Here is a 13922-nt window from a genome sequence, read left to right as displayed (position 1 = left end):
GGGAAGGAGGTGCGTCGTGTAAAGCGTGGATGCGGGTGGGCGGGTCTGGCAGCGATGAGCGTGATTTGGGGAGGAGGTGCGGCGCGCAGCGTGTGTGTGGAGCCGTGAACAGGGCCAACTGATCGGAAGCCGATTAATCGATTATTGAAAAAGTTGACAACTTTTTCAATAATCGATTATGTCGATTAGTTGTTGCAGCCCTAAACACTATTATTGTAAAAGGGGATCAAAAACTAAACTGCTAGAACTGCTTGATACATTCCCCATCACATATAGCAACTGTACCGTTAAAAAAGAAAACCTGTAGGGAAAAAGTCAGTACATATACTTCCCTTTCCCTTGATTTCCGTCCTGTAGCAAGTGGCATTATGGTGCTTGGAGGGAGATCCTAGACTCTAGAGTATGCAGTGTACCTGAAATTTCAGAAGCAGTGCAACTAAAGTAACATTCATTCTTAGGGTTAGTTCACACCAACCCCAGCGCGTTCCGGCTTCATTCGTTCCCAGAACGCACTGGATTTTACAGGAAACCATTAATTAAGAAAATCAAGGATTTTTATAAATGAACCCTTGCATTGAGGCTACCCCCAATACTGTAAGGGTTAAGTGCTTGTTTTGTCTAGGGGGCGAAAATAAAGACGAAATGCTCACCCCATCCCTGGCCCTGCCTGGCTGCTATGCCAATCCCCACAGCCTCTTCTTCCCTGGGCTCCGGCGGTCTAAGGACCCATGACATCATTATGTCTATTGAAGTTCACTAAACTTGAGGAACCCGAGGGCCATACCACAGCTGGAGCAGTGGGGGAGAGAGGTGAGCGGTTACTTCCGTATGACCGAGAATCAGGTAAGTGCATCTTCTTTATTTTCTCAGCTGGAGAAAATATGAGCATTTAAAGTGACATTAAAGCTTAAAATGTCCCCCCCCCCACTCACCCGGTGGTGTAAGGACTTACCTTAAATGATGCCTCTTGATCCAATTATCAGATCCTTGGAGAGGAGCGCGCGGCGGAGACATAGGTAAGTTTAAACCCTTTTGTTTTTGCATATAAACTGCTTGCTAGCAGTAAATATATGCAAAAAAGTGTGAGGGTTTAAAAATCCTTTAACCATGCATGAGAATTTAAAAGACGGATGCCAGACAGGCTTAAGCTGGGTACACACGGTTATATTCTTTTCATTTAGCCTCGCAGGCTGAGCAAAAAATAAATAAAAATATATGAAAGATTCTTCCATCCACGCTAACAGTGAGGATGAAGGAATCACCCTCTGTGTACATTGAGAGGAATTCAGAATCTGGAGCATGTGTCTATAGTAACCAATCAGCTTCTCTCTTCAGTTTGAGCAGTTCAACTTTGAAAATGAAAGATAGAAGCTGATTGACTGCCATGCATAGCTGCACTAGATTCTGTCTGCTCCAGTTTTGCTAATTTCCCCCCCTTGTATTCTGACAACGGCACTGTCAGAACACTGAAACAGTGCTTTGCTGTGCTGCAACTGTTCAGTTTGAGTTTCCAGCATCTCTTGGTCAAAAATCGATCTAATGATTGACTTCTGTCGAGGAGATAGGATCACCCATGGATGGAATTTTTTCTGATCCAGCATGCATTGGTTTTGTGTGTACCTGGCTTTATTTAAAGTGTAAATCAAGCCACATATTCAATAAAACTAACCCTGGGCAACGGGTAAAATGAACCATACAGTGGGTTTAAATACTCATTTATTCTAGGGCTCTTTTAAGTAATGCTTACCTCACTCCTTGCTGTAGCTCGCAGTGCACGGAGACGCGCAGTATACCGCGAGCTGCTGCTCGCGGTATACTGAGACGCCGCAGCTGAAGCGGATCCCGACAATTGTGCGTGGCGCCCAGCTGCGTGGCTGACAGCTGGCTCTGCCTATCTAGAGGCAGAGCCAGCTGTAACCGCCCCCTCCCCCGTCCGTTCCGCCAGTCAGCGCTGGCGGATCGGAGCGGGGGGAATCCAGCCCCTCCCCTGTCACGGCAGAGAGCCGTGACAGGATCGAGAGGTGAGCGAACGCCGGTATGTGTTCGCTTACTTCCCGGTCTACTGAGCCGACCTGTGACAGTCTCATTGTCACAGGTCGGCTAGAACTATGAGGTGAGTGAAGAGCACTCACCTCATAGTTCTCCTTTAATGGGTCAGCATAATGATCATTTCTGACCATAGTGACGAGGACTATCAAAAGGAAAGAATGGAGAATGTTTCTTCTTACCCATCTAAACAAACAAAATTCTAACCTTGAATGTGGTGTTCAGTGGGGAAAATGTATAATTAGAGCTTTGTGCATGTTCTCTGAAAACTTTCCTCTGGAAGTATTACTATTGAGGTTATGGATGTTTGTTTAAAAGATTCTACATGCTCTAGGAAGGTATAAAAAAAAAAAAAACCACAAGAATCTCCTGGCCCAGGGTGTGTATAAAATATATTTCTTAAGGCCTGTGAACACATACTGTGGTGACCTGCGTTTTACCTCACTGGAAATCACTCAGGTCATTGCAAGGACACAGAAACACATGTTTTCTATGTGGCCCATTCACAAAATAATGAAGGCATGATGCTAAGTTTTTTGGATGCCACTGCAGGTCACCACATGTCAGTGCAGCACGGTGCTGTGCAGGGACCTGAATGGAGTGTAAACATTGTTAAAACTGTAAACAGTGACAGCTCCAGTAGTGTGTGTTGTATTGCACACTGCCAGAATCTGTCACTGTTTACAGTTTTCTACTTTAACAATGTCTACGCTGTGCAGTATCAGATGGGCTAATGAGAATGAGCTCTAGACATGCAATATACTTAAGAATGTAAACCTCTTCCATGCATCCCAAAAGCAAACGCTAGCATTTGCATCATTGGTCTGACAATCAAATGAATGGTTTCAATTGAAATTTGTTGTGTCGCTGAGTATAATGGAGTGCTCTGACAAACGATCTTGCTGAATTTCCTTTTGATCGGAATCCTACACGTTTAAGGGCAGCTTGATCTGTCCAGCACATGCTTACAAATACTAGAGGGGGACATCCTATTGAGGGTCAGCTGACCTGTCATCATGTTAGTCTACACGTGTCCCCAAATCCTAAGATCTGCAGGTCACCTTCTTCTATCATACCTGGCTGAGGGCAGGAACTGTCCAGGCTTGGTCTGTGGTTGTTGTTGGAGATAGAAGACAGCTGAGCACGCAGGATACACAGACACTTCCTGGATGGCTGACACAGAGGCTGTGGAGGAGGGGAACTCACTCACACACACAGCTAAGGGGAGGAGCTGCAGCTTACATTACATAGAGAAGTGCTGGAACAGCAAGGCTTGGTTATAGGCAGGTGCACACAACTTACTACTGTCTACGATGAAACCAAGACCGGCACAACCAATCACATTCCTTGTTTTCTTTTTATAACTCGACAATCAAACCTGAGTGGCATCTTGTGGCAACATGTCCAATATCTTCCCTTGTTTTCTCCCAGTCTGTACCCATCTCCTACTTTTTCGTTCGCTTCTATATGTTGCAGCCATGCCAACGCACCCTAACGCCCCATGCAAACCTAAGCATTTTGTGTACATGCTTCAAACGGGCAAAAACAAATGTGCACTTTGATGCATGCATGCAAAACATGCAAACCAGAGCGTTTTGTGCAGGTTTCAAACGCACAAAACAATGCACACTTTGATGCACATATGCAAAACATGCAAACCTGAGAGTTTTGTGTACAAGTTTCAAACGCGCAAAAAAATGCGCACTTTGATGCACGTATTCAAAACACCATTGCTGTGCCATTACCAGTTAATGGCACACTTAGTGTGGTTGGGCAAACGCGCATTTTTCCTCTGCATTTGCGTGCACGAACGTGGAGAAAAACTGCAGATTTTTATACATGCACTTTATTTCTGCATTTGTCATTCAGGACCCCATTGGATGGGGACGTGCAGCAAACATGGAAAACAAACGTGCACTAACACACACAAATGGACGTGAATGCGACGCATGTTCCTGCTATGCTCGGGCGTGAGTGGGACCTAAAATCCAGGGGTCCCCCTGTTTAATAAACCCCTTATCCTGTCTCCCTGCATGATATACACATTTACTGCATTTTACGCAGAGGATCCTTTTAGATTGTAAGCTCTCACGGGTCGGGCCCTCCTAACCATCTTGTCTTGACTTGTTTTGTAACTGTAATGTCTTCCTTTATATTGTATAGCGCTGCGCAAACTGTATAATAATAATCAAAATAATATTATTAAGCATGGCTTGCAAAATATGGCTCAGTGGAAGCTGTAAGGGCCCCATTCACTCTTGTAAATGAGGCCGAATGTATGAGTCTCATGAGTCCCTCCGTGAGACTCATGCGATCAGCTCCGGGTGGGAAGTGCTGTGCAATACAATGACATCTTACAGCGATGGCATGTCGTCGCACATGCTGCAATTACCTGTGGACAGTTGCTTCTGGATAAAAACAGTCTGCATCCAGGAACAATCAACCCCAGTTAGTTGCAGCATGTGCGACTATATATGGTCACTTTCAGATATCATTGTATTGTACAGCGCTTCCTGAACAGTTAATCGCATGAGCCTCATGTGATCAGTCTCTGTTAGCAAGTGTGCATTGGTCCTTAAAGGAAGAGGGTGGGGTCAGGTCTCCGATGAATGAGAGAAAACAAGGATGATTTTTACTGTGCTCTTTTTTCTATCTTTTTATCTAAAAGGTTGACAATATTCAAATATACACATTTCAGTGCTATTATATAAATACTGGATATAATTATCTGGTTTTGTTCCTTGTATGTAATACAACATGATATAGAGCCACTTCACATCTTCTAGGTTGAAGTCTCAGTATTTGTTCCTATTCTGCATGTGTGTATCCTGCGCAGTATCACCTCTCCGTCATCTGGATACTACACAGTACCACGTCTCCATTACCTAGATCCTGCACAGTATCACCTCTCCATTACCTGGATCCTGCACAGTACCACCTCTCTATTACCTGGATCCTGCACAGTACCACCTCTCTATTACCTGGATCCTGCACAGTATCACCTCCCCATTACCTGGATCCTGCACAGTACCACCTCTCTAGTACCTGGATCCTGCACAGTATCACCTCCCGATTACTCGGATCCTGCACAGTACCATGTCTCTATTACCTTGATCCTGCACAGTATCACCTCTCTATTACCTGGATCCTGCACAGTATCACCTCTCCACCACTTGGATCCTGCACAGTACCCCCTCTCCATTACCTGGATCCTGCACGGTATCACCTTTCTACCACCTGGATCCTGCACAGTATCAGCTCTCTATTACCTGGGTCCTGCACAGTACCACCTTTCAATTACCTTGGACCTGCTAAGTATCACCTCTCCATCACCTAGATCTTGTGCAGTATCTCTTCTACTGCACAGTACCACCTTTTCATTACCTGGATTCTGCAAAATATCCCCTCTCCATTACCTTGAACCTGCACAGTATCACCTCTCCACCACGTGGATCCTGCACAGTATCACCTCTTCATTACATGGATCCTGCACAGTACCACTTCTCCATTACATGCGTCCTGCACAGTACCATGTCTCAATTGCATGGATTCTGCACAGTAACACTTCTCCATTATATGGATCATTCACAGTACCACCTCTCCCTGGAACGTGTGCAGTATCACCTCTCTTCAGTATGCTAAGTGCAGTGCCTATGCTAGCCATGTATGAGGTGTGGGTGGCCCTTTTGGTATGGCTAGACTTAACAAGTCAATTGAAAAATCGACTGACCTTGATGGAAAATTCTTGGCTGAACAGTGAATTAATGCTATCAGATGCAGTCACTGTTTGTGTATTCAGACAGCTGCGGGCTGAATACAATAGCCGACAGTCTATGCTGTTTAGCTGTGGATAGGCTAATTGAGTTTTGTTTTTTTCCTTTGGTCAGCCCACGTGCAGAATGAAGAAAATATAAACTTGCATATGGCTAACTTTAGTATCTGTTTTTTTATGTGTGTGCAGATGCTGCACAGTACTACCCCTCTTGTGCTGCATGCTGGGTGTAATGGTATCTGTGCTTATTTCAAATGTGTGGATCCAGCACAGTACCATGCCCTTTCCTGCATGCTGCATGTAATTCTTAGTATCTGCGCTTATTTTAAATGTGTGGATCCTGCACAGTACCACATCATTTCCTGCATGCCGGGTGTAATTCTTAGTATCTGCGCTTATTCTAAATGTGTGGATCCTGCACAGTACCATGCCTTTTCCTGCATGCCGGGTTTAATTCTTAGTATCTGCGCTTATTCTAATTGTGTGGATCCTGCACAGTACCATGCCCTTTCCTGCATGTTGGGTGTAATTTTTAGTATCTGTGCTTATTCTAAGGGTTCGTTCACACCACATGCAGTGCGTTCCCGTCCGATTCTGGCCGGAACGCACTGCCTCGCAATGCAGCAGGCTCAGTTTTTTGCCGGGCTGGAGGTGGGCCTTTGAAGTGAATGGCACCGTAGCCACGCCCTCCGGCCACAATGCGATAGCCCGCACGGGATTGCAAGGCACATTTGTGCCTGCAGTGCGGCCCGGTGCGATCAAAATGCTGCAAGCACTATTTTGATCGCACCGCATTGGACCGCACTGCAGGCACAATGTGCCTTGCGATCCCGTGTGAGCGATCGCATTGTGGCCGGAGGGCGTGGCTATGGTGCCATTCACTTCAAAAAGAGCCTGCTGAATTAGCCCGCACGGGATTGCAAGGCACATTTGTGCCTGCAGTGCGGCCCGGTGCGATCAAAATGCTGCAAGCACTATTTTGATCGCACCGCATTGGACCGCACTGCAGGCACAATGTGCCTTGCGATCCCGTGTGAGCGATCGCATTGTGGCCGGAGGGCGTGGCTATGGTGCCATTCACTTCAAAAAGAGCCTGCTGAATAATAGTTGGGAATGTTAGAAGAGGAGAAGTTAAGATACACTTATGGGGGTTGCGATGAGCGACCCCAAGATGTAAAAACTGTATTTCATTTCATTTGATAAAAAGGTTATACCCCGTGCGGGGGTAGCCGAAAAACTGAATAAAGTTTGTTTGAAAAAAAAATAGAGCCTGCTCTCCTTTTTTCAGCGGAGAGGAGTGCAGCGCAACACACTGGACTGGTGTAAGCTGCTCCCATTCACACCCATGAAAAAAGATGCTAACAGATGCTAATGAATCTTGTGTGACTGTGGCCTTAATGTAACATTTTCTGTGACTTAGGGCTCCTGTCGATGGGCGTTGTGTTCCTGTGGCTGCTATGCATTTGGGATGCATGTCAAACGCAGGTCAGCAAAGTCCAATTGACTTCTATCGAGCAGTACATATGGCAGTCCAGAAGCTGCAATTGACCTGCTTTGTGTTGCGCTGCATTTTATTGATCGCATGTCCAGTTAAGGCGCATTTGAATTGCAGGCAAAGCAAGTCAAATGCAGCCTTTACTTGTTAAATGCTGCTTTTGCCATTCAAACGCATGCCCTTTTGTTTGAATAGCAAGCACAAGATATGAAAAGGATGCCCATCAACATGAGCCCTTACTGATCTGTATTGACATTGTTATCCTATATATTATTTTGTTGAATTACTGCCATTTGAAGACACTTTTTTATATTTATACAATTTGTAATTTTTTATGCTTTTGTTAATATATTTGATTTCTCTGTATTTTACAGAGAAAGGTAGTATAGCCCCTACCACCATCTGTTGAGTGGCTACTAGAAATTAGCATTGCTGGTGCTGTAATCAGTCTGGCTGATGTATAGTTGGTTATTATCTAGTTATTTCCAGGTGTTCTGCTGTTGATTGTACCTGCCTGAGTGGGGTGTGACCCTGCTGCAGTGTGGGGCAGCCAATGGGAAAACATTTTGAGTGTCTATGTCTCATTAGGCAATCACTGGGAGTTTCAGGGCCAGTGGTGCATGCTGGGAAGGTGCATATATACTCAAGGGATTGCCATGTGCTCAGTTCCAGCCTGCCCCCATGCTCAGCCCGGGGGTGGGATGCTCAGAGATGGAAATGCCGACTAGGCCTCAAGCCTGGAGGAGGACACATGTGAACCCTGGAGCAGTCAGGAACTTAGTAAGGAAGAGAACCAGAGAGACATTAAAGGGGTTCTAAACCCTCCGTTTTTGTTTGCCTATATCTACAGCTAGCATGCAGTAGATATAGGCAAGAAGTGTAAAAAAAAAAAAAATCCTTTTAAACTTACCTCGTTATCGCCGCTCGTTCCCGCGCCGAGAATCTGGCTGGATCGGAGTGACGTCACACCGCTGGAGGGACAGATGAAAACATGGGGAAAGAAGAGGAAGATCGGAAAAAGAGACATAATTTAAGGTAAGTGCTAACATTTACATTGGGGGGAGGGAAAAAGTTTTTTGCCTTTAATGTCACTTTAAGACTACTGGAGGTGGCTGGTGCTGATATGGACCTCAGGAACAAGATTTGTGTCTCTCCAATAGAAGATCTCATGTCCATCCCTGTTCAGCTGTTGCTCTATTACCCAGTGTCAGCCTGTTCTCCTATTGATTCTGCATGGTGGAAGTCTTAAGGGATTGGTGATTCTGGAGTCTGCTCTATTTTTGCTATAGATGTCCTAAGCCCTATATCCTCTTTACCAGCTGATGTTCTGCAATAAAGCATGCAGAAAGGCACTTAAAGTGACTGGCACCCAACTTTCTTGATCACACATTCCTTCCCTGGCTAAAGATCTGCCCCTGAGAATTAAATGTCGGTCCACCTGAGGCCTCTGGGGGTCAGGGAGGGTGCTACCATAGATTGCTTTGTTAACATTTATGGTGTGAATTCAAGCACTCATCCTACCCATTAGTGCAATAAAGTTGAAACTTTATAGGTATAGCTATAACTTCATAGTTACATAGAAATACATTTACGGAATAACAAAGATTGGGATGCCTACACTTTGCCAGCATAGTTAATTTGGTCAGTGTGACAGGTTTACTTTAAAGCAGAGCTGCACTCAATAAATCACTTTTCATGTTTGCGGTTCTTTCCCCTCCATAACATATAAATCTGATTTTTTTTTTTACCCTATTTACTTTGTTTGCATATTCTGGCCCGCCCCCATCCTACATTCTAGACTAGGCAAGAATGACATCTTCTCCTCTCCAGCAGCCTCTTGGGGGTAAACATGTTAAGTATCCAAAGAGGCTTTAGGTTCCACACAGCAGATTGAGAAGCGCAAACCTGGTGGTGCGCCCTCAGGATGTTGGCTGCCGGAACCAGGAAGAGACAACTGGCCCCAGGTGATGTCAGGAAAGACAATGGCAAGACAGGACCTGGTATTTTGGAAACCAAGCATCTAATTACAGCAGGACAATGCTGGATTTGCTGGGTGGCTGAGTATGTCCATGTGGATAACACCAGAGGTATAAGGGGTTAGAAGAAAAAAAAAGCACACACACATGAGGGGTGAATTTCCACTTTAAAGCATGTCACTAAGTAATTTTCATTTCAAACTCTAAAAATAGGTTGTAGAACTGTTTGTCCACTGCAATCTATATTAAATGCAATCAGCTGGAAAATATGGGACTATGCTATCATTTGCTTTTCTTTGTGTATCTAAATTATGAAGTACTTCAAAAATGCCTTCAATGATTACAGAAACTAAAAAAAAAAATCTGTCAAATGTTGCTTTAAAATATATAACAGTACTTCACTCGAAAGTTACTTTTATCCAGCTGAATGAACGAATGTGCCATTGCTTTCAAATCATATTCATTGCAAGGGTAGCTGTTGGGTAGCAGCATACATCTAAGTGTGCTGCTTGATGAAATTGACAGAAATGCCATTAATTACACAAACTATTTCTCTAAATTGCAATCCGCTAGATTTTAATGTTTCATATTATACACTATTTACTAGATCAGCGGCAATTAAATCAGGAATGGTCTGTTTAAAACACTTTGTAGTGGCTTCTCAGTTAATTTGCTCACACTGAGGCTGAGAATTGATGCTGGCTCTCAGGGTGACTGTCATCATTAAAGCTGCACAGAACAATTGGAACCATTGAAACATGGCAAGGAACTGTGAGAGAAGCAGATATTAAGAAAACTGATTTAGCTCTTCTCACACCTTATTCTGTCTTGTGTAAAGTTTTTTTCTTCTTAAAAGAGTACTCCAGGACATGATACATTTACTTTACATCATGAAGGAATAAACAGTTAGGATATTGGGTTTACAGAATACCTGTGTTGCAGCCTGCAGGGCGATCTTAAAACACTGATGGGGCCAGGGGAATCAGCCCATGAGAGGGCTCCCATGCCATCTTTTCATTCTCTCAACACAAAAAAAAGCGTAGCAATTACAAATATATTGACAGGGAGGTAGAGATTTGCCAGCTTTGTGGAACTACACAGAATTCATGCATATATCAGAAAACAAGTCAGTGATCTTAAACATTTTTGAAGATAGTGGGTGAGCATAACAGTCAGTCAGCTAGCATTTTCAAAAGTAGTTCATCATTGACTGCCCTCATGTTTCTGTAATGACAGACACAGAAGTATAGTGCAGTGCAGAGTACCAGATGAATAGTGGGGCTCCCCTTACAGGGCAATGAAGCACATTACACAGTAAACCTCACCCCTCAAAGGAAGTCCAGGAAGAGGGACAAGATGCATTAGGGAATGTGTGGTTACATGGACTCCCTAGGCATGGTACATTGCTATAAATTCATTTACAGTTTCCCCATCATGGTCAAGCCCAAAATATACAGACATTACCTTCTATTGGTATTCACGGGGATAGAGAACCACATGGCTTTCCTGTGGATTCACTGGAGTGGACTTCAAAATTTGAGGCTATCATATACCATACCAGACTAATAACTGTCCATACAGCAGTGGCAGATATCACTGTTCACAATGTTTAATCCTCTGGAAAAGTAAGAAATAAAGCCTTTTGATAAAAAGAAGTGAGAACTTACATTGCATTGCTTTCACCAAGAACCGCTGACAAATAAAGAAATAAGGTTCCGGCAACAGTCTGTTCAACTGTTCATGCATTAGCCTAAGGAAGTGCAAAGGTTGTGGACTGTGCAACTGTGGACTCCTTAATTGTTAGCAGGGAGTTGAGGTTTGATGAATAGTATGGTCATATAGAACTACAGTATATTCCATCAACAAATTACTTCTGGTAAGGTATATACACCTGTCGCCTGTATCAAGTTTGAAGTATGACTCATTCCCCCGGAGGGGATTTAATTCAGCTGTGATGTGATACTAAGCCTCTTTGTTAATCCTTAAATTTCTACGCACAGAGGGAGATATTAAAATAAAATACACAGTAATGTTTTGATATTACTTTAATGATGTATTACAATACGTATTACGTAGAGGAAAGCTAAGAAGTGTTAATAGATGGAGTTCCAAGAATACATAAGCAGATACTACCAACCAAGAGTAGTGTATTCTTCAGAATAGGGAACTATTCTTACATGTTATAAGAGAACGCTTCAGGCAATAATTTTCTATATAACGATGGATAAAAAGTTGCACAAGAGTGGCAAATTGTGAGAATTGTAATGCCCAAGGTTTTTTTTATAATGGAGTTATTTTATATACTGTATATCTGTTACATTTCCATGCCAGTAGTCTTTTTTTTTGGGGGTGCTTTCAGTTTTGTTTTTTTAAACACTTGTAGGTGTTTTGTAGTTATGATAATAAAACTCTGCTGAGAGATGTCGAATTTTGTTGACTATATACCCTAGGGAACATTTTTTCTGAGGGGGATGTATTTGCCAGTTTAAATAATAATATACTGTAAATCACTGGTTCTCAATTTGTGTAACCTCGGGACCCACATTTGTCCTCGATCATTGAGTCACGACCCAAGTCGCACTGCAATGTAACGTAGGGCAATGCGGTAACATGCGTTCCAGTGCAGGTGATCGAACTATGGGTGGGAGGTGCATTTGGGGTGCCATTCAAATGAATGGCAATGCAACCCACCCCGCCAGAACGCACGGTAGGTGTGATTACATGGTACAGTGCGTTAATCGCATGGGACTATACGATTAACGCACTGTACTGGTGTGAACGGGCCCTCAAAAACACTGACAGACACACACAACTACAGACATTTTTTTCTCTTTTTTTTAAGATCCATCCAGTCTCCCTAATTTTTTTGTACAGCTCCCTTTTGTGCCCTGTAGAGTGAGCCGTAATGTGATGCAACTCCAGGGCACGCAAGAGAGTTGTAAGCAGTGCACATATAGATGGAGCTCCCTCCCGGCCATAGCCCCGGTCAACCCCACCTCACTTCGACACTCAACACCCACCTCACTTCGACACTCAACACCGGCAGCATATTTTGAATGGCTGCTTGGTGCGAGAGCTGACAGTGCTGTGCTAAGGAGAGGCTAAGGAGCATCTAACCTAGAAAAGTGGAAGGCATGCGGTTACCCACAGGACACGAGGTCGCGACCCACTTTTGGGTCACGACCCACCAGTTGAGAACCAAGGCTGTAAATGATAATATTTAGTATAGTATATTAATTCCCTATTTATTTCATATGTCTTTAATTCTCTTTTTATCCAGACCAATCTGGCAAAAGTGACAGTAAGAGCAGTTAGGAGAAACTAAAACAGTGGCAGAGGTTCTTTTAAAAGTCACCTTTCATTTAGATGGTTATAATATTTCTCTTGAGAAAAAGAAAAAAAAGATTCTTAGATGGATGAACACCCCTGGCAGCATTTTAGTTTGTACCAACTCTTGTCAGTGTCACAATTGTTGGACATTTTGGACTGCATGTAACTGTGGTCAGTCAAATTAAAGCTCTTTCCAGAAATGGATTTTCAAAGGAAGGAATGTTCCTCACAAAAACATATACAGAGTTTAATTTTAAGGAAAATAATGTCATCAATGTGTATTATTTGTGTTCCAAGGCAGAATGAAAATATGTAATGTGATTCACCCCCATCCTTACACATATATACAGTATTTTGGAAAATAAGTTAAAAAAAAATGCTATATATATATATATCTATCTCTATCTCTATATATATATATATATATATATTCTATATGCATTCTACAGTATATAAATATGTATACCTGTATGTGTGTATTTGTATCATCCGTCCCTGTATGCTTGTAACCGTGCCATCTGTCAGCCTGGTTCGTTTACAGGATCCATGCTGAATGATAGATCCCTAGCCAGTTTGATTACTAACAGCATTTGTGGGCGAACTGGCCAAATATAGACAGCTTGTTCGCTGGTTTGCTGAACTGCGTACAGCTAAAGCTCATCCTTAGTCCTTGCTTTTGGCTGGCTCATGTTTAGCATCTCACTGGCTCTACTCCCCCCAGAGCAAGCTAAATGTTTTGCATGGTAGCCAAGGCCACCACTGCCCTCTGGCTCTAAAAAAGGCAGACAGTTCATAGCCTTCTTTGTTGATTTGGTTATAGTCCCTGTTTTCCCATGCATCCCTCCTTTTTCCTTTTGGTCCCATGCTTTCCAGATTGTGTAATCTTCCTTGATCTGAACAGATTAGACTAAAGCAGAGTGGGCACAGCTCATCTGCATGAGTGACAGGAACCACACAGGACCAAGGCTACTTATGGTTCTCCATGTCCAGTCTGACAGTCTGAGAGGTGGCTGACCCCAAGATCATATGCATTTAGATCATATGTGATTACATTTATATTTTACTATTTTACCTGCCAAAGGATGTGCTATTCTATCACGCATGGGGCTTAAAGTCCAATGTGTAAATAACAGGTATACAGTAACATAGAACCAATCTTGGCAGAAGCCAATTGGCCTGCTATATATTGTTGGAGAAAACTCAAGAGGAAATGCATGCAAACACATGAACTAAGTGCAGACCATGATAGCACCTGGAATGCCTGCACTGCAAGGCAACATTGAATATATATATACAATATATA

The 13922-nt window shown here is 43.2% G+C and overlaps 1 protein-coding gene across 1 annotated transcript in view; it reads right to left on the bottom strand.

Moving 5' to 3' along the window:
• MANEA (mannosidase endo-alpha) overlaps positions 1–3257 on the bottom strand; it is a 37303-nt gene extending 34046 nt beyond the window's left edge. Inside the window, exon 1 of the mRNA XM_018558804.1 lies at positions 3123–3257. The gene's annotated coding sequence lies outside the window, so the exon portion shown is untranslated. The remainder of the gene's footprint in view (positions 1–3122) is intronic.
• Positions 3258–13922: the final 10665 nt, after the last annotated feature.

The sequence above is a fragment of the Nanorana parkeri genome, unplaced genomic scaffold (genome assembly GCF_000935625.1).
Source record: "Nanorana parkeri isolate BGI_ZX_2015 unplaced genomic scaffold, ASM93562v1 scaffold360, whole genome shotgun sequence".
NCBI lineage: Eukaryota > Metazoa > Chordata > Amphibia > Anura > Dicroglossidae > Nanorana > Nanorana parkeri.
This window is presented reverse-complemented; position numbering and strand designations above follow the sequence as displayed.